Raw genomic sequence first — 27,186 nt, forward strand, 5'->3', positions numbered from 1 at the left:
ATCTTTAAAACAAGCAAAAATGTCTGCCAATAGGGTTAGAAACAGAAACAATATTATTCCTTACCCCCCCCCCCCGGCAGATAATTTTGCTTATTTTAAGCAATCTAGTGAAAGCATCTGGATTTAAGATTTAGACTGGAAACAAGGCAAAAAAAACTAAATAAGAAAAGCATTTTTGCTGTGTTAGATTAGAATAATTGTGCTCATACTTTCATTGATCAAGAGTTTACATTATGATTTATATATTTTACATTTAATGATAAATTGACATCATACAACAAATCATCATCATACAACAAATAACTTTTTATTTATAATGCATTCTGTCTGTTTGTGAGTCCTGTTTGTGATCATTTCAATATAATGTAATTTTGACAGTAATAATATGATTGATGTGACACTACAATAAGAACTGAATTACTGATTTCCATCAACACAAACAGAGTTTGATAAAAGCACAGATACACACCGTCACTCATCATGACTCACAAACACACACTGATGTCAGTGTCTATATGAGGATTCATTACACACATTTATTCTGACAAGTTATTTCACTGACAGAAGTTCAGCTGTAGTATTAATGTAATGAAGAGAAAATAAGAGACTCTATAACATCTCACTGTTACTGATTCATCATGAGCTCAAAGCATTATGGGGTAGAATCTCTCTACAGTCTATTCTGATTCATCAACACAGTTTCACTGATGATTTATTGCAAACATAAAACCCAGGATAGAGCGGTTGAGTGAATGTGGTCTGGACTGTGCGGATGAGGATCATTGTGTCTCCAGAGACGCTGTAGAAGGACAGAGTTCCTGCACTGTGATCCACATACACTCCTACTCTCCTGCTGATGGGCTTTACAGAGAGTTTAGTCTCTATGTTATTGTGCCAGAATGAGTAACTGGAGGAATAGCAATACAAACTGGAGGACTGATCATTATATCCAAACAAACACTCTTTACCTCGTCCCTTCCTGCTGATGCTCTTAAATGACACTGATATTAACACACCAGCACCACTCCACTCAATCTCCCAGTAACAGCGTCCACACACACTCTCTCTACACAACACCTGAGGCCAGTCATCAAATCTGTCTGGGTGTTCAGGATACGACTGAAACTTTGGGAAAGTTACAGTAATCACTCTGTTCCTGTCAGACAGACGGAGGCGTTTATTCACTGTGTTCAGATCGAGAGTGAACTGATGGGAATCTGATGGAGATAAAACACAGAATCAGGAATTTTTGATTTTTGATTTTTTCATTATCTTTTAATGTATCTGAACTCTTCATGTTCAATATATCATCAGTGTCTCAGTACAGTTTAACAGATATCCTGTGCAAATCATCATTTACATGATCAACTATAAAACTCTTCTGTCGTGTTTTCTTTCTCCTTCTACAGGAAGAACATGAACACACTCAGTGAGTTTTTCTGCTTGTTTTCTTAGTGACTTACATTGTAGGAAGTCGTTCCTGGTCTTGGGAACAATGTTGGTGAAAGTGACTGTGGAAATCAATAGACATGAAGACTGTGATTATCATGTCAAGAGAAAATGATCCCTGCATCCGTTCCTAAGACATTTCTAACATGATCTTCTACATGATATGAGATGATGGAGAATAATTTCTGAGAGCAGATGAATCTCCAGGACTTTACCTCTGTCAGAGAACTTCTTGAGCTCCTCTTTGCAGAAATCCTCCACTTTGTCTCTCAGCTGACGGACAGATTTTCTCACATCATCAAAAGAGGAGAGAGAACTGAAGTCATTTATGTCTGTAGATTCAGGAGGAGCTGAGAGAGACTGGAAACTCTACAGAAAACAGAAATCAAAGCTTATCACCTCCACACTTCAGCCAATAACCTGCACTACTGTCTGATTTGAGCAGCTCTTGATGATCTTTAGTAACTCTCCTCAATCCAGCACTTTCACAGAATCAGCTTCATTTTTCTTATGTTCATTATATCTTTTAGAGCTATAAGTTCTAGCGTTTGACACTTACACTATTTGATGATCAAACATCTGCCAATAACATAAATGTAACAGATCAAGAGCATCAATGGCGTCACATGACAGGGTTGAGTAGATTTGAGTAGATCAGGAAAAGCAGTTCAAAGGCAACGAGTAGACTGACCATTATTTATAACTTTTGAGCAGTTAGTGGCTCTGAAAATTCACAAGGACTCTTAGGACATGATCACAAGGTCATGTTTTGTGTTTTAAATACACTGAAGCAATGCTGATATACAGCCTGACTTCCTGTTTCAGGACTTCACTGTTAAATAATAAGTAAAGAGATTATGGGAAATCTAGCTGGGTGAAACTGGTACCATCAAGTTCATGGATTTCACATTGTTGAAAAAAACTTTTAAATATTAGTGAAGTTTTGAACTGTTGCTGTCTGGAAGCTCAATATATCTTTCAGAAAAATGTTTTCTAAGAGATTTCCAGAGCTGAACTGCATTTGTAAGTGTGTCTCTTTCAAAAGAAGATGATCAGATGAGAGTCTGACTGATGATTATATAATAACCGAACACACAGATCAACATTTCAGTCAATGGCTCATTCTGCTCTCATTAAATGTTTCTCCATAGCTGTGTCCCAAATCAGGGTCTGCAGCCTTCGAAGTGTGTGAAAGGTGTGGGCCTTTGGAGTGGAGGAAGGTCTAACTGAGAGACAGGGTTGTCAGATCTGCACAACAAATCCATACCAAAAGTAGTGTAATCATGGCAACAGTGTAATAATAGCCCAATTTCAGACTTGGCAACAATGAGCTGAGCGTCATTACATGGCCCAGCAGCTGTGTGACAGCTGACAGCGGAGCAGACATTTGTGAGTTTATAAAGGGAAATGGATGCAGAAAAGTTTTATGACTTTCTATTGGATTTTTTACATGCTTCAGTGCCGACGACGACAGGACACCGGACCATATGAACAGGTAAAATATGTACGGTGATGCAGCACGCCAAAGCCTGCCAAAATGGGCGGGGCGACTGGCTATATAAGCAAGCATTTCGCCATAGGATTTCAGATCTCTCTCCTTCAGCGACGACGACGCTTCTCTTCACTGGAACTTCGAGCTGAACGCCTTCGCCTGCTGGAACAAGCTCTCCCACCGTAGAAGAGGCACTGCAGCGGACCAGCTGAGATCGCTGAACACCTGCAGCGCTGCTCTCGAGCCGCCCGCTTCCGGCCGGCATCTCGGCGTGTCTCCTGCCACCATCTGGCGCTTCTAAAATAGCAAATTTCTTGCGGTTCGCAGCTTGCTAAAAGAGCTTTCTCCAGAGGTTTTCACCACTCTAAAAGAGCCTCCTAAACACCGTTTTCACGGCGACGTTACAAATTCCGCACCACAGCTGTGGCATATGCAGAGCCCCTCTACATGATGACGATGGGCTGTGGGGTGGAAGAATAAAAGAGCACTTCCTACTAAGCCCTGTAGGACGATCTCCAGCTTGGCTGGCAGAGCCTATTCCTTTGCGGGCCAAGCTGCCTCGGCGCTACACACCATGGCCATTCTCCAGGTGTTCCAAGCGAAGTTCCCTGGACGAGTCTGAAATTGACGCACCTGCCTTTCGCGACCTCCGCAGCGCCACGGATTTGGCCCTGTGTGCCACGAAAGCCACAGCCCAGGCCATTGGACGACCTATGGCCAACCTGGTCGTGCTAGAGCGCCACCTCTGGCTCAATTTGACGGAGATCAAGGAGATCGACAAAAGTGGCCTTTCTTGATGCCCCGGTCTCTCTAGCCGGTCTCTTCGGGCCAGCCGTAGAAGGGTTTACTGAGCGCTTCACTGCAGCACAGAAGTCGTCCCAGGCCATGCGACACTTCCTGCCCAAGCGCTCCAGCTCAGCCTCTGCCTCGAGTCACCCCAGGACTGTGCTGACTCAACAGCAGAGCAAGCCTGTTCCTTCTACCTCCTAGGCAGTGCCCCTAAGGAGCAGCGCCAGCAAGCCCGTTCCGCTAAGCGCTCTATCTTCCCGAGACGCCAGGGCCCCCGGCCAAGGATTGTGCTGGACCCGACGCCTCCAAAGTCTTCCTGATCTCACAGGAAAGAAAAGGAAGGGACAAAGTCCCGCCGTGGCCAAACCACCCCAAAAGCTCTCATGTTTACTTCCCCCGCCACCCCGTTCAGTTCCGGGTGTTGGGAGCGAAGTGTTTGTTCTGCGCCCTGGGCCCACTGCTGTTGCGCCCATGCAAAACTCTGTTGTTATGGCGAACACAATAAAAAACTTACATTTTCAAAAAGAGAGCAAAATTCCTCTTCCACACTCGTCAGTGTACAGGCCCCTACACAGTGGTCTGTCATCCGGCGCCATTCAACCCCTTGTCAGGCGGGCAGAGGCCTGGCAGGCCATCCCCAGAGTGTCAAAGTGGGTGTTGGGGATAATAAATCAAGGCTACTCACTGCAGTTCACCTGAAGACCCCCACACTTCAGCGGGGTGATTCCCACTTTGGTAAATCCGGACGACGCTCATGTCCTCCGTGCGGAAGCGATGACTCTGTTAGGGAAGGGAGCCATAGAAATAGTTCCCCCCTCAGAGAGCGAATCGGGGTTCTACAGCCGTTATTTCCTTGTCCCTAAGAAAGATGGCGGTCTCAGACCCATCTTAGATCTCAGGCTTCTGAACCTCTCCCTCATGAGACGGAAGTTCAAGATGTTAACATTGAAACAGATCCTCACACAGATTTGCCTTGAGAACTGGTTCTTCTCTCTGGATCTGAAAGACGCTTACTTTCACATCCAGATAGCCCCCCATCACATACGATTCTTGAGATTCACATTCCAGGCGTGGCTTACCAATATACAGTCCTTCCTTTCAGGCTGTCCCTAGCTCCTCACACTTTTACGAAGTGCATGAACGCAGCACTTTCTCCTCTGAGACAGATGGGAATCCGGGTTCTGAATCTAGGTCGCGAACCAAGCTAGACCATCACAGATCTGTGCTCCTCAGCCACTTGGAGTGCCTAGGACTCAGGGTCAACTTTGCCAAGAGCTCACTGCTCCCCAGCCAACTTATTATAGTGCAGTTTTTGACTCAGTCTGAATGAGGGCTGTAGTCTCGCCAGAGCGCGCCCTGGAAATTCAGCAGCTCGCGGCTTCCGTCAGGAACAAAGCCTGTTTCCCTCTGAAGTTTTTCCAGAGGATGCTAGGGCTGATGGCTTCCGGCTCCCCGGTTTTGCAGCTCGGCCTTCTGCGGATGTGGCCTCTGCAATTCTGGCTGAAACTCCAGGTCCCACCTCACGCTTGGCAGCATGGCCGCTTTCGCGTCAGGGTCAGTCAGGCCTGTTTAGCAGGCCTGTAACCTTGAACGAACCTTGGACCTACATTGAGTGGTCACAGCCATTTCGGCAATCTGACCAGCTTTTCGTCTGCTTTGGCGGCCACACCAAAGGGTCCCCGGTCTCAAAGCAACGACTCTCGTGTTGGATAGTCGATGCTATCGCTCTGTGTTACTCCTCTATGGGCCTTGATTGCCCCATAGGAGTAAGAGCCCACTCCACTAGAGGGATGGCTTCCTCGTGGGCCTGGTCTAGTGGCGTCTCTATCAAAGACATCACCCCATACACAGTACTCGTTCCGTATCTCAGGGAACCAAGGTTACGTTCACCAGGCTCTCCCTGCTCCGTTTTGTTCTGTTTTATATACTGTTAAACCTACGTTCTGTTGTAAATAGCTGTAAAAAGTACTTTAAGTAATGTATAGAATGATTTATTTTAATGTAAAACAATTTACTTATTGAAAAAATATTGTACAGAAGAATGTTTCATGTAAAGATTATTAAGTTGCATAAAAAATAAACAATGTATAGGACAATTACTTCTCTTTTATTTACATGTGAACATACATAAAAAAATAAAAAAATTTACAGAAATTACTCCAGCTCATTTACAAATAAATTACATTACACACACACACAAATGTATACAACTTATGCATTTCATTTTTAACTTACATCACAAAAATAAACTGTACAGAAATGAGGTTGTTTCATTGACAAAGTAACATTTAAAAAAACTATTTACAGCTATTTACAACAGAACGTAAGTTTAACAGTATATAAAACAGAACAGAAGGGAGCAGGGAGAGCCTGGTGGAGCTGCTGGACCTGAATGGGCTCCACATTAGACACCCTGGTAAGGCCTCTGCCAGCAGGACATCATCTGGGATGAGTGCATATTTCCACTGTCCACTGCGTGTCTACCAAAAGGTTTGCAGGGCTGACTCAATCGACAGCTGCCATGTCACCGAGATATTTTCAGAAAGAGGGAAGATTAAAAGAAATGAACTCACATACTCAAATCAAACCATAAAATATTTCAACATGCAAAACAGTTCTATGGTCCATTCAAATTTTGTCTTGGGCAGGGGCGTAGCAACCGGGGGGGACGGGGGGGACACGTCCCCCGCACTTTTAGAAACTGGTGATTCTGACCCCTGCTATTTTTTTGGATCCAGCGTGAATATTTCCGGCACCGGCAGTGTTCTCTGATTTGTTACTTAGATTTGAGTGAACTAACATTCAGCCAATCACAGAGCGAATCATCTCTTGGGCGCGTCTGCTATGAGCTTCAAATCTCTTGTTGGTGTTGTGAGTTTTCGTTCGTTCATTCGCCGTCTGGGATAAAATGCACCCCAGAAAAAAAGCAAAGGACGATTACATCCTTTTTTCAAACACACACTGTAAGTATGTTACAGTATGTCGTGATGACACGAATCACGCGATAAAGTTTTCATGTTATGATTTAAACTACTGTAACGTCAAAAGACAACAGAACCCGTATGGACCTCGTCACGTCGCGCCGGATTCAGTGTGTTAAATGCTCTCCTACTTGTTGCTTTGTATAAAAGCGTCTGCTAAATGAGACGTAACAAATTATTGGTTTCTGCTGTCTTTTGTTGCCTACGTGCTGCTCGCGGAGTAGAATTATCCTTTCAAAATAAATCAAATTTGTTTTGCACCGAATATCTTAAAATACTTTATCAAATTTAAAATATATATTTTTTTATACTTTATGTAAATATTCTACTTTATGTCCTAACTGGTCTGTAGGAAAGGCAGGCTGTGACGTCACTGACAGAGAGAGGGGACAGTTGCTCAACCTCTCCAGAATGTGTACAGGTGAGATTTGTATAAAAAAAAGCAGATTGACTATTTTAAGGCAGTGTTTTCTTAATTGGAACTGTTTCCCAATATTTTAAGGAATTACACATCAATTTAATTCCTTAAAACAAAAGATCAACCATCAATCACCTTTATTTATATAGTGCTTTTAATAATACAGATTGTGTCAAAGCACTGAACAGTATCAAATAGGAGAATAGAGTAATTTATAATGACAAGATTAAACACTGAATTTCCAGTTTAAGGCATTTTATTATTGAATGCAGAGAATATTTTAAATATCATAAAATATCTTTATCTAAATAAAGTATAGATGGTCTCACATTGGTCTCAAAGTCCTGCAGTATTTTTAAATTTTGAGGATGATTTCACAAAAATAGGTTCCTGTAAGCTATCACGGCATGTTCCCAAAATTGCCACTGGGGTGCTGTAAAATGCCAATTGGTATTCTATTTAGAATTTATTATTATGAACATCAGCTTTGGGTCACATCACCATACAGCTGTCCCCCCCACTTTTAAAATGGCTGCTACGCCCCTGGTCTTGGGCATCATAGCTTTACAATTGTGTTGCCTGTTACAAAGAGTCATGGTCAGCAGATATATTTTAAGATATGTCAGTGCAAGTATCTTTTAGTTAAAACAGCTCAAACATGCATTTTAGTCTGGGACTAGCTTAAGTCTTGTCTGTGAAACTGGGGGTATAACATTTTTAGAGATTCTATTATATAGCGTTCGTATTTTTTCACCAATATGTAATATCTCAGTCAAACTGTAATATCTATGATGTACGGAAGCCCTAAACGGCCATGGATTATTATTTTTTTCTATCGTTTTGTCGTGATCACAACTTATTTTCTCGTGATCTCGAGATAACAAAAGTTGTTTTGTCATGATCACGACATAAAAGTTCTTTTTAAAATGATTGATTCTGAAACGCACTGTACCCGGATTCTACTGTTGCTATAGTAACGAACACAACTTTCACACACATCTGATCGACGGATAAATCATGCGCTCTTATATCTTGTGGATATTTCAGCTTAATGTTTAAATGTTTACTTCACTTAATAATAAAGTTTACAATAAATTAATACATATAGGCTAATCAATCACTGTTCAATAAATGTATGCTTAACATTTTGTTTGTGTAATTAACATGTTTAATATTCAACACAGCATTAAACAACTTAACATTATTTTATAATTCTAAAAACTATTAGATTAAACCCACTTTATTTTCCTCACTCATTTGAAACAAATTTTTAAAAAATATTACATAATGTGTTTGTTATTTTTATTCGTCACGTAGGATAGGCTGTGATATCATGTGCGTTAAACTGTCTTCCTCCTATCTTCCATTAAAAAGAGGTGCAATACTCCAGATTTTCAAAAAACAAAACTTTAATCCAGTTAATATAGGCTAAAACAATCTTGGGATGCTGTTTGAAAAGCATGTTTATGTGTATGTGTGTTGTTTCCTACAAAGAAATGAGGAAAATACAATGGTTACACACTATCACTGAATTAAAAGACATAGGCTATAAATCACATTTCTTATCAATATACACTGAGTGACATAATGAGGTAAATTAACACTGAAACTGCGATGATTAAAATAGCATCTTACAGAATACTATACAGTGACATCAAAATTAGTTTTAATAAGCAGCAAGTTTAGTATCACACCGAACTATTGCGGTCGTGAAACTGGTGATCATGCAACTAGTCAGAACGATAACAGATACACTTTCAAGCAAAATAATTATAATCAGTCATTTAACAGTTAAGTTAATCACTTAACGCACACAATACTGCACAAAATAAAGCAATCACGAAAACTCTCTCTGTCCGAAACTCGTACAATCTGAGCCAATATAAACTAATACAGTAAAGTGGATATTTACAGCACATCATAAGTTATATTTGGTAATATACTGCCACCTGTTGGCACATTTGTGTAATTTAGACCAGAGATCAAGTCATGATCACAACAAAACAACTTTTGTTATCTTGAGATCACGAGAAAATTTAAGTCGTGATCACGACAAAACAACTTTTGTTATCTCGAGATCACGAGAAAAATAAGTCGTGATCACAACAAAACAAGACAGAAAAAAATAAATAATCCATGGCTGTTTAGGGCTTCCGTAATGATGTCCAAAACATAATTTTTTTATAAATACAATATTTGTCTCTGTGTTTGTCTAAATTTAAAGCACAGTACATTAGGATTTTATTCACTCCATCTCAGAGTAAATGTATAAATTAGGGCTGTCAAACGATTAATCACGATTAATCGCATACAAAATAAAAGTTTGAGTTTGCCTAATATATGTGGGTGTACTGTGTGTAATTATTATGTATATATAAATACAAACACATCCATGTATATATATTTGAGAAATATTTACAAGTATATGTATTTATTTATATTTTTATATAATTTATATTATATATAAATACATTTTTTGTACATAAATAACATATTTCTCTTAAATATATACATTAATTTGTGTGTATTTATATATACATATTATTTACCCACATTACTCACACATATATTATGCAAACTCAAACTTTTATTTCGTATGCGATTAATCGCGATTAATCGTTTGACAGCCCTAGTATAAATGTGAAAATATATTTTCACAGTTAACGTTACATTTAGCATAAGAGATAAACAAGGTTAACTGGTTGCTAACAAGGTTGCTAATGATATAAAACTCACATTACATAGTTTAACCGTACATATTTTACCTGTTCATAATGTCCGGTGTCCTGTCGTCATCAGCATTGAAGCATGTCAAAACCCAATAGAAAGTCATAAAACTTTTCTGCATCCATTTCCCTTTTTAAACTCACAAATGTCTGCTCCGCTGTCAGCTGTCATACAGCTGCTGGGCCATGTAACGACGCTTGGCTCATTGTTGCCAAGTCTGAAATTGGACAACTATTACATTGTTGCCATGATTACGCTACTTTTGGTATGCATTTGTTGTGCAGATCTGACAACCCATGTACCTCAGTTAGACCTTCCTCCACTCCAAAGGCCCACCCCTTTCACGCATTGCAAAGGCTGCAGACCCTGATTTGGGACACAGCTTGTGAGTCTCTTGCTCAAGTCCACTATGATCCTGTTCTTCTAGATCTCTGTTACCTGCAGGAAATGGATGTGATCCTGTGTGTGTGAAAGCTGCTCCAGCTCAGCGTCTCTCTTCCTCAGATCATTGATCTCCTGCTCCAGTCGCTCCAGTCGTCCTTCAGCTCGACTCACTGCAGTCTTTTCCTGATCTCTGATCCGCTGTGTGGCCTCAGAGCGGCTTCTCTCAATGGAGCGGATGAGCTCAGTGAAGATCCTCTCACTGTCCTCCACTGCTGTCTGTGCAGAGCGCTGTTAGGACACACATCACAATCACACAGTGGCTTCAGTGAGTCCTGACTGAGACTTCTCAAACTTCTCTTCTTCTCCAGACTCACCTTATGAGACTCCACAGCCTCTCTCAGCTGCTGAAGATCTTTCTCTCTCTGCTGGATCCTCTGCTGAAACAACCTCTGCGTCTCCTTCAGCTGGCGCTAAAGGACAAACCAATGACAGGAGAAACATCACATAAATCATCAAGTAAACAGATATGAATCCAGTATCAATGAAGTGGTGAGATTGAGGGTTAAAGATCTTGCATGGTAAGATTATAGGTTAAATCATAAGTGTCAGAATTATTTCATCAGTGTCTAGTTTTATAGGGATAGTTCATCCAGAAATGTAAATTCTTTCATTGTTTACTCATCCTCATGTCTTTCCAAACTTGTATGATTTTTTCTTGCATAACACAAAATAAGATATGATGAATGTCTTTGTTTCAAGAGCCCAAATCAAATATGGTGACTTATCAATAAAATTAAACCTCACTTTCTCATGCATGTCACCTGACTAAATATGCCACCATAATTGATTTTTCTTATTGCTTCAGAAGACTTAGATTACGCCCATTTATTTTATGCTACCTTAATGTCCTTTTTTAAGATTGAAAATCTTTTGACTTTCAATATACAGACAGATGAGACATTCCTTAAAATACCTTCTTTTCTGTTCCTCAGAAAACAGAAAGTCCAACTTGTAATAACATGAGTAAATGATGAATGTACATTAAACTACTGGTTTAAAGGGGCCCTATTATGCTTGTATCCATGTTCATCTTTCTTTAGTGTGTAATGTTGGCATGAAAAAACTGTAAAACACAAAGTCATTATTAAAGTTGTTATTCTCTATATCAGTGTCACTGTTTCTGAACTCCCTGCAACACCTCCATTGTAGTCTTGTGTTTTCTTCTGGGAACAAACACATCACAATATCCCTTATTTAAATAGTCTCCTCTCAAGGCATACACAAAATAAAGAGCCGAAGCCTGGTTGAGTTAGTTGGTAGTGTGTTGTTGTCATGTTCATGAGACCATTTTTACCACACCGAATCTAAACACCTTTTTCGGCCTTGCTAATGCAGACTAAATGGATGGTTAAAAAGTACTTTTAACACTATTCTTCAGCAGTGTACAACATCAGTCTTTTGTTGTGTTTTCACTATTATTATTTCAGTCATGACAACTCTCGGAGTGGATTAAATTCAACCAGCATTTATTGGCATGGGGCATGAAGTATACATGGCTTGATTTTGGCGTACAATATCTACTACGCCGCTGCTGTTACTGCTGCTGCTGCTGAGCAAATACAAATTTGTTCAGCTTAGTCAAATAAAACAACAAAGAAAAGGCTGCTGCAAGAATGGTAGAACCCCCGTAGCAGATCTCTACAGGTGGCGCTGGGGAGGAGGGGAGGAGGGATAACAGCGCTTTCACATTGCGCAGCTTGTCGATCGCAGGCTAGGGTACAATATATTTGGTTGCGTGGATTTAGAAATACTTCTGATTAGATGGTGCCATGGCATAGAAAGAACCCATCAGCGTTCAGCTCAAGGTTTGAGCAGTCAGCAGGGGTCCCCTATTCCCCATCATGGCGGAAGGCAGCACGTTCCGGCGAACAGCAGTGACTCCTCTACTCCCTCAAGGACAGCAGCTGCCCTTCCACAATCCAGGCGGCCGGCACCGAGTTCGTCTGTCCCCCTGGCAACTCACTTCAGCCCACCGCCTCGAGTGTCTATGGTGGCAGACCTTACTCAGCCGTGATCAATGCCACCGTGGATTCCCCACAATGGAAAGGGCTCTATGACAGCACGTTCCTCCTTCCTTCTGGGTTTCGGCACCAATGTAGTGAGGTATGTAGATCAGGAAAGACGGAGGCAGGAACCGGTGAACATTTCAACAACATTTAATAATATTCAAAATAAACAAACACAAAATGAAAGTAAAAGTGGCACCCACTCACACACACATAAACAAAACATAATATAAAATACTCCAGGCCTGGTCCTCTCTCGTCCTTCACTGTTGTCACTTCCCTTTTATACTCCTGGAGCCCCTCTGTAAGACTTGAGACGGTGTGGAGTGCAAGTGGCCTGCTTGCCACATATCGTTACTGGGGGTTGAGCTCAAGCCTCCGTTGAGGACATCAAGCCAAGTTCGTTTACCAATACTTATTAAGACTGGATGGGCAGGCAAACTTGTGAAATTACAGTTTTAACATCACATCTGAAATATAAGAAAGGATTAAAATAAAGAATGACCACCATGAAACATCCTGCTTGCGAAGGTGTTTCAGGTTGATCAGCCTGTTCTTCTTGACTGTCATTATTAGACTCAGGTTTGAACTGATAAAACTGATGCCATAGTGTGGTTACAGTAGTGCTTGCAGCATCTCAGGAAGCTGCTCCGCTGCTGATACTCGCCATTTATGGTAAGGCGCCATTAAATTACATTTACATCGGAAATTACATCCAATCAGATGTAACATTTACATCCAATCAGAGCATAATGCGATTTTTGGAAAATAAAACGTGTTCAGACATTAAATTATGGTATGCATATTGTGTATGTCATATTGAACATAATAATTTGACTCAACATTTTAAAAGTAACAATTTATGCAATTTTTTTTATTTTATAGTTTTACACAATTTACTTAGTAAATTATTTAAATGATGAACTCTTGGTGTCAAGTTTATTGTTTAGCTTGCTGGGTACGAAATCAGTACAAATTTCATACCTGTTTCTCTGTCCTCTGTGCTGCAGCTGATACAGTTTTGTGGTTTTTATGTTCATCCATACATAGCACACATATACACTTCTGATCAGTGCAGCAAACCTGATCAGAAAACCTCAAGGATCTTGTCGTGTTTCTGGCAGATCATCTCCTGCAGTCGTCCAGTGGCTTCAGTCAGATTGTGTCTCTTTCCTTTAAAGAAACTCTCATGTTGTTCAAGGTGATTCTGACAGTAAGAGTTCAGACACACCAGACAGGACTTGATGGCTTTGTGTTTTCTTCCAGTACAGACGTCACACTGCACATCTCCAGCTCCAGCGTAACAGTCAGCAGGAATTTCAATCTTCTTCAGTTTTTCCAGCACTTCAGCCAGCATGGTGTTTTTAGCTAAAGCAGGTCTTGGACTGAAGGTCTGTCTGCACTGAGGGCAGCTGTAGACTCTCTTCTGATCCTCCTGATCCCAGAAGCCTGTAATACAGCTCTTACAGTAACTGTGTCCACAGGAAGTGGTAACTGGATCCTTCAGGAGATCCAGACACACTGGACACAGGAACTCATCCTGATCCACTAAAATTCTGGCTTCTGCCATTTTACTGCATGAATACAGAGAAACAAACACACAACAGCTCAACTACACTTCAGTTTCTCTTTCCCTGAACCCATGTGATTCCTGTTTCCTGATTATACTTAAGTGACGTGTGCAAAAGTCTAAAGGTCACAGAAAATAAAACATTCACTAGATGTGAGTCTCAGAGAGAGACTCGAACAATGTAAGTTACAGAGAAGCTAGACAAAAAGTACAGTAATACTAACATCCTAATTGCTTTTACTTTATGCATCATGAAATATTAAGTCATTTTAATGACAGGATGATCATTACTGTGTGTCTTTTCTCACCAAGAAGGATGGACATGTTTTCAAACATTTCATTAAAGTTTGGAATCTCTGATTATCCCTCCATCTCCTCATCCTTCAGCAAATATTTCTCATTTGGTAATTAAGAATGGAGGCATGTAACCTGGAAGTGCTGAATGACAGGCACTCGCATAGATTTCAGTATTATTATTTTTTTCATTTAAAAGAAAAGGCTTTGTTGTTTCTTTTGATATATTGTATGTTATGGGGGCCATAACATTTTTATAAAAATTATCAAAAACGCTGATGCTGAGTGGAGGGGAAAGAGTTAATAGGTTCATTTGTGTTTATACATTTATCATCTCTGACCACTAGATGTCTCTTAGGATATGAAAAAACATATAACAATATATTAACCCATGTTTAAACCATGGTCTGTCTGGATACTCAATTCTGTTTGGCTGAAAGGTGTGCAATAAAACTGTTTAATGCACAGGTAGTTCCAAGTCAGAATGCTATTTCTAATGAGCTGTAACTAATGAAAATAACTGTCAGTTTTACCCTTCCAGGTCAAATATTGTGCTGCAAACATCAATAACAGCTTTAAGTTCTCAATATTGGCAAATGATCATGGTATAAGCGGGATAATTTACGGCTAGCTATGCATTAAACCATTTGAATGCACAATGTGGTGGCAAAGAACCACCTGATGCGAAGCATCATAAAGTATAAATATACATAAAGTATACTGTGAACAAAAGGAAATAAAAGAATAAACCTCAGTTAAGCAACATCAAAACAAAACGAAAGGACGCAGAATTACAGTCTCACAACATCAAGTGTGAACTCATGAATGCATGTATGACAAGAAGATATGATTTTTAAGAAAAAAATTGGGGTTTTATGTGTGGCAGGAGCGCCAGGTAATGGGGAAAATAGAAACACCAAAACTATACCTAACGCTTGACTACGCCACCCGGAATACTCTGGGAAATATCAGCTCTACACAGGGAGGGCACATAGGTTTGTTACCAATATGTGGGTGATTAGAGAGACATAGGCAAGGGAGTACAAAGATGGGGCAGCTTTATTAAAGTATACAAAAGCTTAAAAACTATCCATACATTGGTCTTGCAAGGACTCCATATTCACACAAAATACAAGAGAAGAGAAAAATACTTTACTAACCCAAATGAAATAATAATAACAATAAGAATACAAATACAATAATAAATACAAAAGAAAGTTTAAAGAAGTTAATACCCAACACATACACACAAACACAAACAAAACACTCTGGTGAGATCACTCCAACCTATCAAGCACAGCATTCAATGTGGACACCATTTAAATGACAGCAGCCAAACCCCTCCCCTATTCACTTTTCCCACTCCTCTAAATGTAAAGGAGAAGAAAAACAAACAAACCAAAAAACAAACAAACAATAAACACCAATAATTAGCTGGTACTAACCAACCAAAATGAATCAACTTTTCACAAAACAAAATTACAAAAAAGCAAAACAATATTCATATCAGTCACACTTTGTAACTTAATGAAAAACGTCTAGGTTACTGTCGTAACTCCTGTTCCCTGAAGGAAAGAATGGAGATGTTATGTCGATACTGACGAAATGGGTACAAATCCTCCAAGTGGTACAAAACGAGCCAATGGAAATTGGCCTGTGAGATTTACATGCGGAATCCCACCCACCCGCCACATCCAGCACATCCAGAACACCTGGGACATCCGGGTATAAATAGGACCTGCAAACTTTTATTCATATTTTGCTGAGGAGCTGAGACAAGGATCCTGGCCATTCAGGGGTGGTTCGGGGCTATGGGAAGGGGACGTAATGTCTCTGTTCCCTCATTCAGGGAACGGGGGTTGCGACAGTTCCTATTCAGTCAGTCACATTCGACGTTACGCCGATACTGATGTAATGGGGTCCCAGTGGAAAATGCCATAGCAACTGAACCATGTTGGAGATCCTGGCAAGCCGTGACGTGCCCAGAGCGAGAGCTACTCACAAATGTCATAACCTACCCAGCGTCCGGAGTATGGCTGAGAGAAGTCCTCCATACCAGGGGATGGACAAGACAGGGCCTTACCCAGGGAATGGTCGAAGCTGCTGTTTCCTTTCAAAATCTACAATCGAGCTGCGCTTTATTCAGCACTATGGGAAATGTCTTTAGTGGTGACCAGCTGTGAATATGTGTATAAAACGTCAATGAAATTGACCTAGAATTTCGATAGCGTCGATAGTGACGTCATCAGAATGCGGCGCATCAGAGGCTATAATTAGATGAACCACAGGTGCGTCTGCAGGTCTTTTGTCTTCAGAGGCCATCCTGTGAAGTGTGTGTGAAACAAGCTCTGCTCAAGGGGGAATACGACGATGCCACAGGTTGAAGAGATGCTTGTGAGCTATCTTTCGCCTGGTTCGGCATCATCCTTAAAGAAACCCACTCTCCCCACAAAGCCGTGTAGAACCACCTCAGCACTTGTGGGAACAGCTTTTCAAACTGCAGGTCAAGCTGGTGCTGCTCTGCACACCATGGCAATGTTACAGGCATATCAGGCTGACCTGCTGAAGGACCTGAGTGCGGGTAGTACTATCGACGAGGAGGCATTCACAGAGTTTTGTCGAGCCACAGACCTGTCTCTCCATGCCACCAAGCAGACGGCTCATGCTATCAACCATTCTATGGCTGCTTTGGTTAGCACTGAGTGGCATCTGTGGCTGAAGCTCACAGGCATCAAGGATAAGGACAGAGTATTCCTCTTTGATGCACCAGTGTCACCTTCCGGCCTGTTTGGCGACTCAGTCAACACTCAGCAGGTTTCGGAAGGTGAAAAAATCAGAGTAAGCTTTAGTGCAATTCCTTCCTCATTGCACTCAGGGAGAAGGGCTGTCGGCCACCCAGTCCCAACCCAGTCCTAACCCAGTCCTTCAAAAAGGGTGGTTCAAAAACAAAGTGTGGTAAGCCGTGCTCCCCTTCGCAGAAAGTAGGGGTCGTCTCACCACCCCCAGCAACCTCCCAAGCAAGACCTTATGACTATTATATCCAGAAAGAAAAAGTCCTGATGGTCTTGCACCCAGCCCTGTGGGGATAGCCCCCCTCAGGACGGGGCACGTAAAAACATTTAGCACCCACCCCTTCTCGATATCCCCACAAAACCTCTCCTGCCACCTGTGGTGCTTTGGGGGGCAGCGATTTCAAGCGATTCCGTTCCGTTGATTCCTATTACAGACCAGGAACACCCCCTCAATGGGGAAGTATCAACATTTGTGACCATTTCAGAGAACTTGGCAGCATGGAAGCTACTGCCAGGTATTTCTGCGTGGGTTCTAAAGACAGTGTTCAGACATTAAAGGACGCTCTGGTTGTTTTAGCATTTCTGCTCCTCCTAGTGGTCATTTTATATTCTACAACTTAAATTTATTTTATTCAGTTTCTGAAGAACAGCGTTTCATTCCATCATATTAACAACACTTAACGAGGCACTGCCTGTAAGTAAAGTTCATTGATTATTATTATTGATTTATGCTACTTTGTATGTTTATGAAGGATTACAGGTAGATATAATCATTTTCACAATACAACATTGTGAAATTCATTGTTCTGTTCTTATAAAATATTTGTACTGCTTAAGGTCTTATTAAGCATTTATCTCTCAGTAAACATGTTGCATGATTACTTTATGTTGGGCACATTCAACAGTTTATTTATACAATCTTTTTATTTTATAGTTTTACACATTTTACTCAGTAAATCATCTGAACAACGACTTCCTGGTGTCAAGACTTGTTATTGAGTAGTGTTTAGCTTGCTGGGTACGAAGCCAGAACAAAGTTCCTGTTTCTCTGCCCTCTGTGCTGCAGCTGATACAGTGTTGTGGTTTTTATATTCATCCATCGTACACAGCACACATATACAAAATGAAAATGGAACTGAAAATGGTCATATTAGAGATCAGTGTTTTCTTCACATCAATCATGCAGATGAAACTCTTGACAGCTATTTGGATGGTGCAAATACTGCCAACCAAAGGATCGAGAACTGGTGGGGGTTTCTGTGCAAGGAATGCATGGAATTCTGGTTTTCCCTGTTTGCTGATTTCAGAGAGAATGGATACTTAGATGGAAGATTCTTGGACAAAAGTTTGCTCCAGTTCTGCTGAATGGGACTTTATACATGTGAGTTCAATGCTTTGATGCTCAAATGTGGTAATTTCGTCTCGGATTTCATCAAAAAATATTTTAATTTGTGTTCTGAAGATGAACGAAGGTGTGACTCAGTCAGCCACAGAAGAAATGCACAGAGAAGATATGATTGATGTATTTTTTCAAACCTATTCCAACAACATCCTTAGTGTTGGTTGATGAAAGTGGCCAATATCAACTCCACAAACAAGGTATGTCCTCTCACCGTGTTTTCATAATGTTCACAACATGTACAATGGTACACTATAAGCTCTGTATGTAGTTTCCTTTAACTGTTTTTTTATTATTAAATAATTTTGGAATCAAAATCTGAAGCAAAAAATCAGAGTCTATGACATAGACTCCGATTTTTTGCTTCAGATTTTGATTCCATCCAGTCGGATGATATCAAACCATGTTTGATATTTTGAGCCGATTTTAGAACACATATTAGTGTACTATATGTGTTGCTGCTAATAAATACAGTACACGGTACAGTCATACGCTACCCAAGCAATGCAAATCAAGGGTGCAAAGTCACAAAGATCGAGGAAAAAAAAGGAGACTACTGTACAAGATCGGGTAATAATGAAAAACTTACCATCTTTCAGCTCACGAATCACAAGCTTGGCGCTTGACGAGTAATCATGTTGAGACACTAAAATATACTGCTTACATCCGCTAGATGGAGCTCGCAAATGACATACATGAATTAAATGAGAAAATGCAGAATCTGCCGTTTGTTTAGAAATTGTTTGCGGCAGTTTTGTCACATAGTCGGGTCAATGCAGCTCACGTCACTCTCAGGTTGAAAAATACGGAAATTCTGTACCGTGTACTTTACCGTGTTCTATCCATTATACATTTACGCTTTATCCTGGATATGTAGCTGGATTAAAATGTCAGAAGCTGCGAATTATTGATTATATTACATTAAATGTACACAGTGACTGATAATTGATTATATTAAAGGTAACAATTTGGATAATCATAAAACTACACAATTTACCTCTAACTTCTGTTGTTATCTGTCCATACTGACTGTGTCTACCGACCCCTGTCTATCTCCAAACGCATTTGCCTCGCATCTTCCACTACTGTGGGTCATCCAAGCGGCAACCTCACCCAGTTTCTCGTGAAGCCAATACGGAAGTGACTTAAACTGCAATTCATCGACTGCGAAAGAGAGCAGAATCTCATTGAGTCCCATGTTAAAATACCTAATTTTACAGCAGAAAAAAACATGTTTACAGCCTGGTGCAAATTGTGGTTTTGGTCTATACAGCGAATTTTGCCCTTAATGACAACTCTGAGGGGGGTTAATTTTATTTATAACTCATCCGTTTAAATTATATTAAGCCTTAAAGTTCTGCATAATAAAGAGTGTGGTCACTTGAGTGACAGGTAGATGCCGCGGTCTGTGAGCCGTCACTTTATTCCAGCCGCTGAATTTGGCATCTCAGCCGTATTTGTGCTTTTTTTCTGGATTATTTTATACAATTCTAAAATAATATGGCTTGCTGCGTTAATGGTCAAGACTCGAGACAGATGTGTGTCTGTGTAGATGTGCTCGCATGTGGAAGATAAACAGAACACGTTGTTGGATCGTGGCATTGGCTGAAAGTTTTGTTTGTGAGATTTATACAGTGACAATGGCAGGAGGATATAAAACTCTGACAGGACAGTATGCTTGGATATTATAACTAAAACTGCTGCATTTTGAAAAATTATACTTTTGACGCGGGCTCATTTGTTTGTGACATACAATCATACAATTTTACAACATAAAGGCTGCTCAGGTTGCATTATTTCTTGAAGAACGATAATGGAGAGCAGATATTCAGAAGAAATGTGATGCAAACAATGGATAATATATTAATATTTCATGGATTTAACACTTTTGTGCACAAAAAGTACTGTTTTTTTTTTTTCTTTTCTTTTTTTTTTTTCAATGGACACTGACATTTTACCCAATTAAGTGCCACGGATTGAATTGATCTCGCAATCATTATTTCATTATAAAGTAATGAAGTCCCATTTGATTTTTCGTGTTGTTATTTGCACACCCAACATGCAACACAAATGCTGGTGCTGGAGCATCTATATCTTTATAGATCTTTATATCATTACATTGGCTCCCTATTAAACATCGTATAGATTTTAAAATCTTGCTACTTACTTATAAAGCTCTAAATGGTTTAGCTCCCCAATATCTAAGTGAGCTCTTGGTGCATTATAGTCCTTCACGTCTATTGCGATCTCAGAATTCAGGCCAGTTGATAATACCCAGAATATCAAAATCAACTGAAGGCGGCAGATCCTTTTCCTATTTAGCACCTAAACTCTTGAACAATCTTCCTAGCATTGTTCGGGAAGCAGACACACTCTGTCAGTTTAAATCTAGACTAAAAACACATCTCTTTGCTCTTGCATACACATAACACATTATCAATACATTAACATTTTTCAAATCCGTTAAAGGATTGTTACGCTGCAATAATTAGGTCGGCCGGAACCGACAACATTTCCTATAACACTAGATATACCTGTACATCAGAATAAGAATGGCATCTACGCTAATATCAGTCTCTCTGCTTATCCTGAGGTTTGCTGGGTGCTGGATCCAGGCCGTATCCAGATCAGATGGAGAACCTGTGTCTGGACCTGACTACAACGTAGCCCAGGAGACAATGGGCCTACAGATCCAGTTCTGGCTGCATCTATAATTCAGATTTTTAAATCTCTGTATCCGCTTACATATATTTATATATAATCTATTTTTAATCTCTATAATAAAAATGTATAATTCAGATTTTGATCTCCATATCCATTTACATATATTATATATATCTTCCAAGGGTTTTTTTCCCTCCTAGGACTTTTTTCCCAGTGTTAGCACGCTGGGTTTTTCTCCTAGGGGGTTTTTTCCACCCCTGGGAGTCAGCCGACATTGGCTTAATGTAGCACCATCTTGTATATGTTACATATTACCACGCTTGCTTGTACAGCTTATTTTTAACCACTTCTCTTTTTTCTGTGCTCCTAATATGTAAAGCTGCTTTGAAACAATTACCAATTGTAAAAAGCGCTATATAAATAAATTTGACTTGACTTGACTTGACTTTAAAAAGACACCGTAGATTGCCAATACACATTTAGAACTTTCTAATGAATTTGTTATCTTTAAAAATATTTTAGATAGTATCTAAGATAGATAGCTTCTTTGCCTGCTAAAATGATCACGTCGCGCTAGGCGGCGTGGTTCCCAGTCACCTTGGTTCCACCCACGTCCCGCCTCTTTGCCCATTTTCAGTTATCCGGGAGTGACATGTGGTGATGCGCAGCTAAGATGGCAGTGGCCTTATTTTCGCTTCAAAGCTGCTCTTCAGAAATCTACGGGTGACGTCACGGACACTACGTCCATATTTTTTTACAGTCTATGGGGTCATCTCATCTCTTGCATTTGTTTCGCCTGTCTGTCATGCGTCTCCTAGTAACCAGGTGCGTGTTTCTGTTTGTGTTCCGAACGATTTAAAGTCTGGTAGTGTATGATGCCTAGCTTTTCTCTGTAACCATTTACAAAGTCGGCAAGTGTATGATGCCTAGTGTTTTAAAAATCTGTTCCACCCTTTAATGTGTGGACATTACTGATTTTATTTACTGCGGTGTGTATGCTTCCGATTCCTCCACCAATGCAAATCTGCTCTTGTGGTCCAAACCAAGACTTCACAGTTATCCCAGGAATAGACTGTCTTGGTGACTATCAACAGTATGTCGTCACTCTATATCCCACCAGAAGGTGACATGAAGTCAAGATATTTTGTCCTGTTCTGTACAAATACTGGTATACAAATATAAATCAATACTCTTTTTTCATTTCCAATTTTTTTTTTTTTTATAATTCAAAGCCTCTAAATCTCTCATTAACCAAAATAGTACCATCCTTCTTTCCAGACAGGTATTATTTGTGGTGATACCTTCCATAGAGTGTTTCGAGAGTTTGCTTTCTGCAGTTTTAAGAAATAAGATCTGTGCCTGATGTGGCCCTTTAAATACCCAGCATGCACACCAGACGTGCTGGCTATATCTGCAGATGGTAACAGAAAGCATTACCAGTTCTAGAAGTCATTGGAATCACTTTTTTCATTTACAATTCAGATATAGAGCGGCACAGTTTTGCAGTGGTCTTTTTGTGTAGCCCTGCGATAGCCTGTCCAGGTTGTACCTCACCTCTCACCCAATGCTAAATGAGATAGGCTCCAGGACCCCATGCCATGACCCTCTACAGGAAAAGCGCGTATAACTACAGTATTAGTTGGATGGACTGATAGTTATTTATATAGAAACTATGCTTAACCTTATTGCTAAAACATGTAACTTTTCATATACATACAATTTCAATCATTTTGTGGGATCTGAGCTAGGGTTGCCAACTTTGTCACTATGAAATAAGGGACAAAATGTGGAGAGGTATGGTTTTAGTGTGAATATACAGTGTTTTGTTTTAAGAACTTTGTCATAATGATAGCTAATCTCTATCATTCTCTAAATATTAAAGGTGCTATAGAGGATGTTTTGTTTTATACATTTCTGCAATATTACTTGAAACTGTCTTTACTAACTGATAAAAGACTATTTATAAGGTAATACACTGAAAGGAATAATATCAATATATTTCATCTGTGCACAAGGTAGGGCCTTAAAAACATCAGCCAATCGTTTACGTGATCATCACGTAAACGATTGGCCCTCTGGCTTGTCAATAGGTGCGTTCCATTCGACCACAAGTGGACTGCAAAGTGGACTTCACAGGGTATTTCGCCATCTTAAGTGAGATTCCATTCCGAAGGAGCGAACATGTTCAGTTCGAAGGGCACTGCGAACGGGATAAGGAATAAGATAACATCGATACATCACTTCACAGGAAGTAGAGAGGTTAAATTACCCAACTGTCATTGCGCACCGCGTCACCAGTCAGAACTACGATGGAGCAGAGCCGTTGAAAGAGTTTTTAACGGCTCTCCGATGGAGGAATTTACATTTGAATTTTGAGTATTCATAAATTTTGTTATTATTATACGAACGAAAGTATGAATGGTTATGGCGATAAGTGTATTTGCATATTTTATTGTATGAATAGGCATGACAAAGTAAAAGTGTTGAAAAACAGCTGAGGCTCTGTCATTTTTTATTTTACTTTATTTACCTCAGAAGTGTTTACTCTGTGGCTGCACGTGGAAAAGAAAGCACACAAGATGAGACCCAGACGGTGGATTAAGAATACATTATACAGTTAACCAAAATGAGAATTTATTTTCATATGGCATGACAGTTACAGATTCAAATCTGTTAAGAGTCCATTTTAAATTTGAAAGTAAATTATAATATCTATTTATTTGTTATATCATTATCTGCGCGACACCGTCGTTGACTTTCTTTGATGACGTTTGTAGTGCGTTCCAAATGAGTGATTATTGTCAGCGAAGTCCACTTCAACGGATATACCGTGCTCAGGGAGTAGGGAGCAGTGAACACTGCGTAGGGACCCTGTCGAATGGAACGCAGCTAATCACTGCTATGACGTTCATTGTGAGAGACGTGCGCTCCAGTAACTTTCCACAGGCGCCGCATGCGCAATGTTAATAACAATAACAATGTTTTTGTCAGGAGTAACAACTGCAGATTATGAGTTACCTGCGGTGAGTCCGACATAATGAATCCACTAACACGACACAGTGAATGCTGGTGGTAAACAAACACTCGTGTTCCAATACTCGTGCACGAGTTTTGGAAGGCGTTCCCTCGAAATGAGCTGTGAAGGAGGGGAGTTGTTCTTAAGCATGCGCTCATTTCAAAAACTCACTAACAGTATTTGGTTTCTCAGTCGTCGAAAACATCCTCTATAACACCTTTAATACATAACGCTCATGCCTTGGCAGCATATGATAGGTTTAATAATAGTTTGTTCAGTTACAGCAGGTACTTTAACACAGTCCTTTAATTGAACCATTACCTTACCTTTATGTAGCAAGTGGCTCAATTGTAGTGACTACGCCACTCCAGAATGATGAGGAAAACAACCAATTAAATGCACACAAGAAGGCAAGAGGCACAAGTTTCTGTACAAAAAAAAATAAATAAAATAAAATTAGGGATAAAATTGTTGGCTAGCAATAATTTAAAACCAAACAGGCACATAAATATATATAAAGAACATTTTTACAAATCTTACTAATGAAAGTGTTCTAAATTCCCTGTGTGAGTACACGGGAAGGACTTTTATCATGAAACATCGTATAGTGTATTCCGCTGGGTGGCGCTAGTTTCCGCTATTGTGTTTTATTTTCACTTTCACCAGCCGTTTGCTCAACCATTTCTTCAGATGTTAATGTGTGTGATTTAGGGTGACCACCCGTCCCGCTTTGTGTTGTACCGCACAGCATTTTAAGGCCCTGTCCCAAATGGCACACTCCTGGACTTGTGGACTTCCTCAGAGTCCACACTTTGGTGACGTCATGTAGTGCAGACCTATAGGGCCCTTGGCGCGAGTCCACGAGGGTGCATTGAGAGGTATTTTTGGGACAGACTCGATCGTCACGCCGGAAATAACGGTCTGGTTGTTTTTTGACAGGAGCTGCAGGTTCGGGGACTATGCTGCCTATTGTTGTTGTTGTTGTTTCTCCATGTCAACTATACAGCCTGCTTTTGCTTATGCCACCTGGGCATTAGACAATATATACATGCTTATTTAAATAATGTATACAGTTGTAATAATACATAATGTTCCATTTGAACTAAGATTACAATTTTAACACATAATAAACATGTGCGTGAGTTTCAGATGAATTTACAGGTTTAAATATAAATACTAGGTTTACATATGACTCAGTAAAGCCCTGACATTCGGTTCTATTTATTTAATGAATCATAATGTGATCGTATTATTCAACGCTCTATTATTATGTTTGAGATATCAACCACTGGTTGATGACCATAATGTTTGTATAAACTGTAGGTAACAACTGGTAAAATGTACACCTAGGTCATAAAAACCGTAATGATACCTACACTTAAATATTTTCTTCTCAGCCATGTCATCAATTGCTCTTGAGTGAAATCTCCTCCCAACCGTTGTCTGATTGGCCTTTCGCAAGGATTCGTGGGTAGTTAAAGTGCGCGGAGCCTGCATCTATGCGGACTTCGCTGAAGACCGCTTCAAGGGTACAAAGGGGGCGCTGCTGAGCACACTTCAGAGCGTTAAAATGCTGAATGGGACTTGGCGAACACGCGCAATTTAAGTCCACGAGACTGAAAGTCCACATGAAGTGCGCCATTTGGGACAGGGCCTAACTCCTTGTCCCGCACGTCGCATATTGAGAAAATGTCCCGCATTTTCATCAGTCTGTTTTGACGAGCATGCTGGAGCAATTGTGTAGTGATCATGTTCTCCAACAGAGGGGGCTGTGTAGCTACACTTTTGTAGCTACACAGCTACAAACTGTTTGTATGTTTTATAACAGGGCCTCAACAGGGTGCGAGATTGTTTTGCACAATTTTAAACGTCCACAAAAGTTCCGCAGTAATAACGCAGTAATTTCCACACACACGTCTTAACTACGTGGTGAAGGTAGGCTACACTCAATAAAAAATAAAATAATACACATACTTTGTGCTTAAAATAAGTCTAAAATGCAAAATAATAGTTAAAATTAGTTAAAAGTTAAAACAGTTGTAGCCTAATTTCTGTTCAGTAGCTAAAAACAGCATGTGAAAATTAAAATATTAAATTCAATAATGTTAAAACATATTTGTTAAATATTTATCTTCTTATAGGCCTATTTATGTTTTATTTTTGAAATGTAATATGTTTTTGTAAAGTCACACGAATGTTAGGCTATAACAGTATTGTTTAGAACTGCTTTTACAGTGGTTACTATTAATCGTGTAAAACTTTTTTTGGTTGTATTTAAACCAGAGCAAAAATCCTAATAATGAAACTAAATTATAATTATTCATGTAATAATAGCCTATAAGGAACCCACAACAATTAAAAACAAAAACATTAAAAAACATATTGTCCCTGTTTTTTAAATAGATAATAACAAATGAGATTTTTGTTCACCTAAAATGGGAAATGCCCCCAGTTTTCATTTCAGAAATCTGGCCACCTAATTCAAAAATAGTTATCTGCATGATGCCTGCTGCCTTTAGGGTCAGTGATGTTGAATTTAAATGACATGTAAAATAAAGACATGTTATGTTATATTGTGATGTAATGGTGTTTTCTGGAAGGGACTAAAGAACAAAGTATTTTTTTAGCTGAAAGGCAGATTACAAATGTTGTCATTAAGTTATTAGATTGTGTCCAGCCCAGCTACTTTTCTGATCTCTCGAGCAGTTTTTGCCAGTTCATTTACTTCTTCTCTCAAGTGGTGCTGAGTAGCAGCAAAGGACAATCCTGCAGCCAAACCACTGCCCACACCTGGAAGGTGACTCAACAGATCTGCACAGCAAGACACTTTTGCAGCTGAAACACAGACTTTGACTGTGGTCACTGCTTTTTTCTGGATGCCATTAGCAAACTTTGATGTACACATTTGGCATTGTAGGATGCTCATACTTGGTGGGCTTCATTGTAGTTTCTGTGACACCAGTAGGTGCTGCTTTACGATCATCATCATTTAGGCCTAGGATGCGATTTATAAAGGAGGATTTTCCAGATCCTGTCATTCCAGTCACAGCGATGTCCAGTGTGACATTGAAAAACTGGCCAATTGTTTCTTTCGCTTTTGCTTTAGCCCTTTCCAGGGTGGACTCGCCTGATGCTTTTACTGCCT

General features: G+C 40.0%; 1 pseudogene; it reads right to left on the reverse strand.

The window, feature by feature from the left end:
- Positions 1–690: 690 nt before the first annotated feature.
- Positions 691–13,935, reverse strand: LOC125246115 (annotated as a pseudogene).
- Positions 13,936–27,186: the final 13,251 nt, after the last annotated feature.

Source organism: Megalobrama amblycephala, linkage group LG14 (genome assembly GCF_018812025.1).
Source record: "Megalobrama amblycephala isolate DHTTF-2021 linkage group LG14, ASM1881202v1, whole genome shotgun sequence".
NCBI lineage: Eukaryota > Metazoa > Chordata > Actinopteri > Cypriniformes > Xenocyprididae > Megalobrama > Megalobrama amblycephala.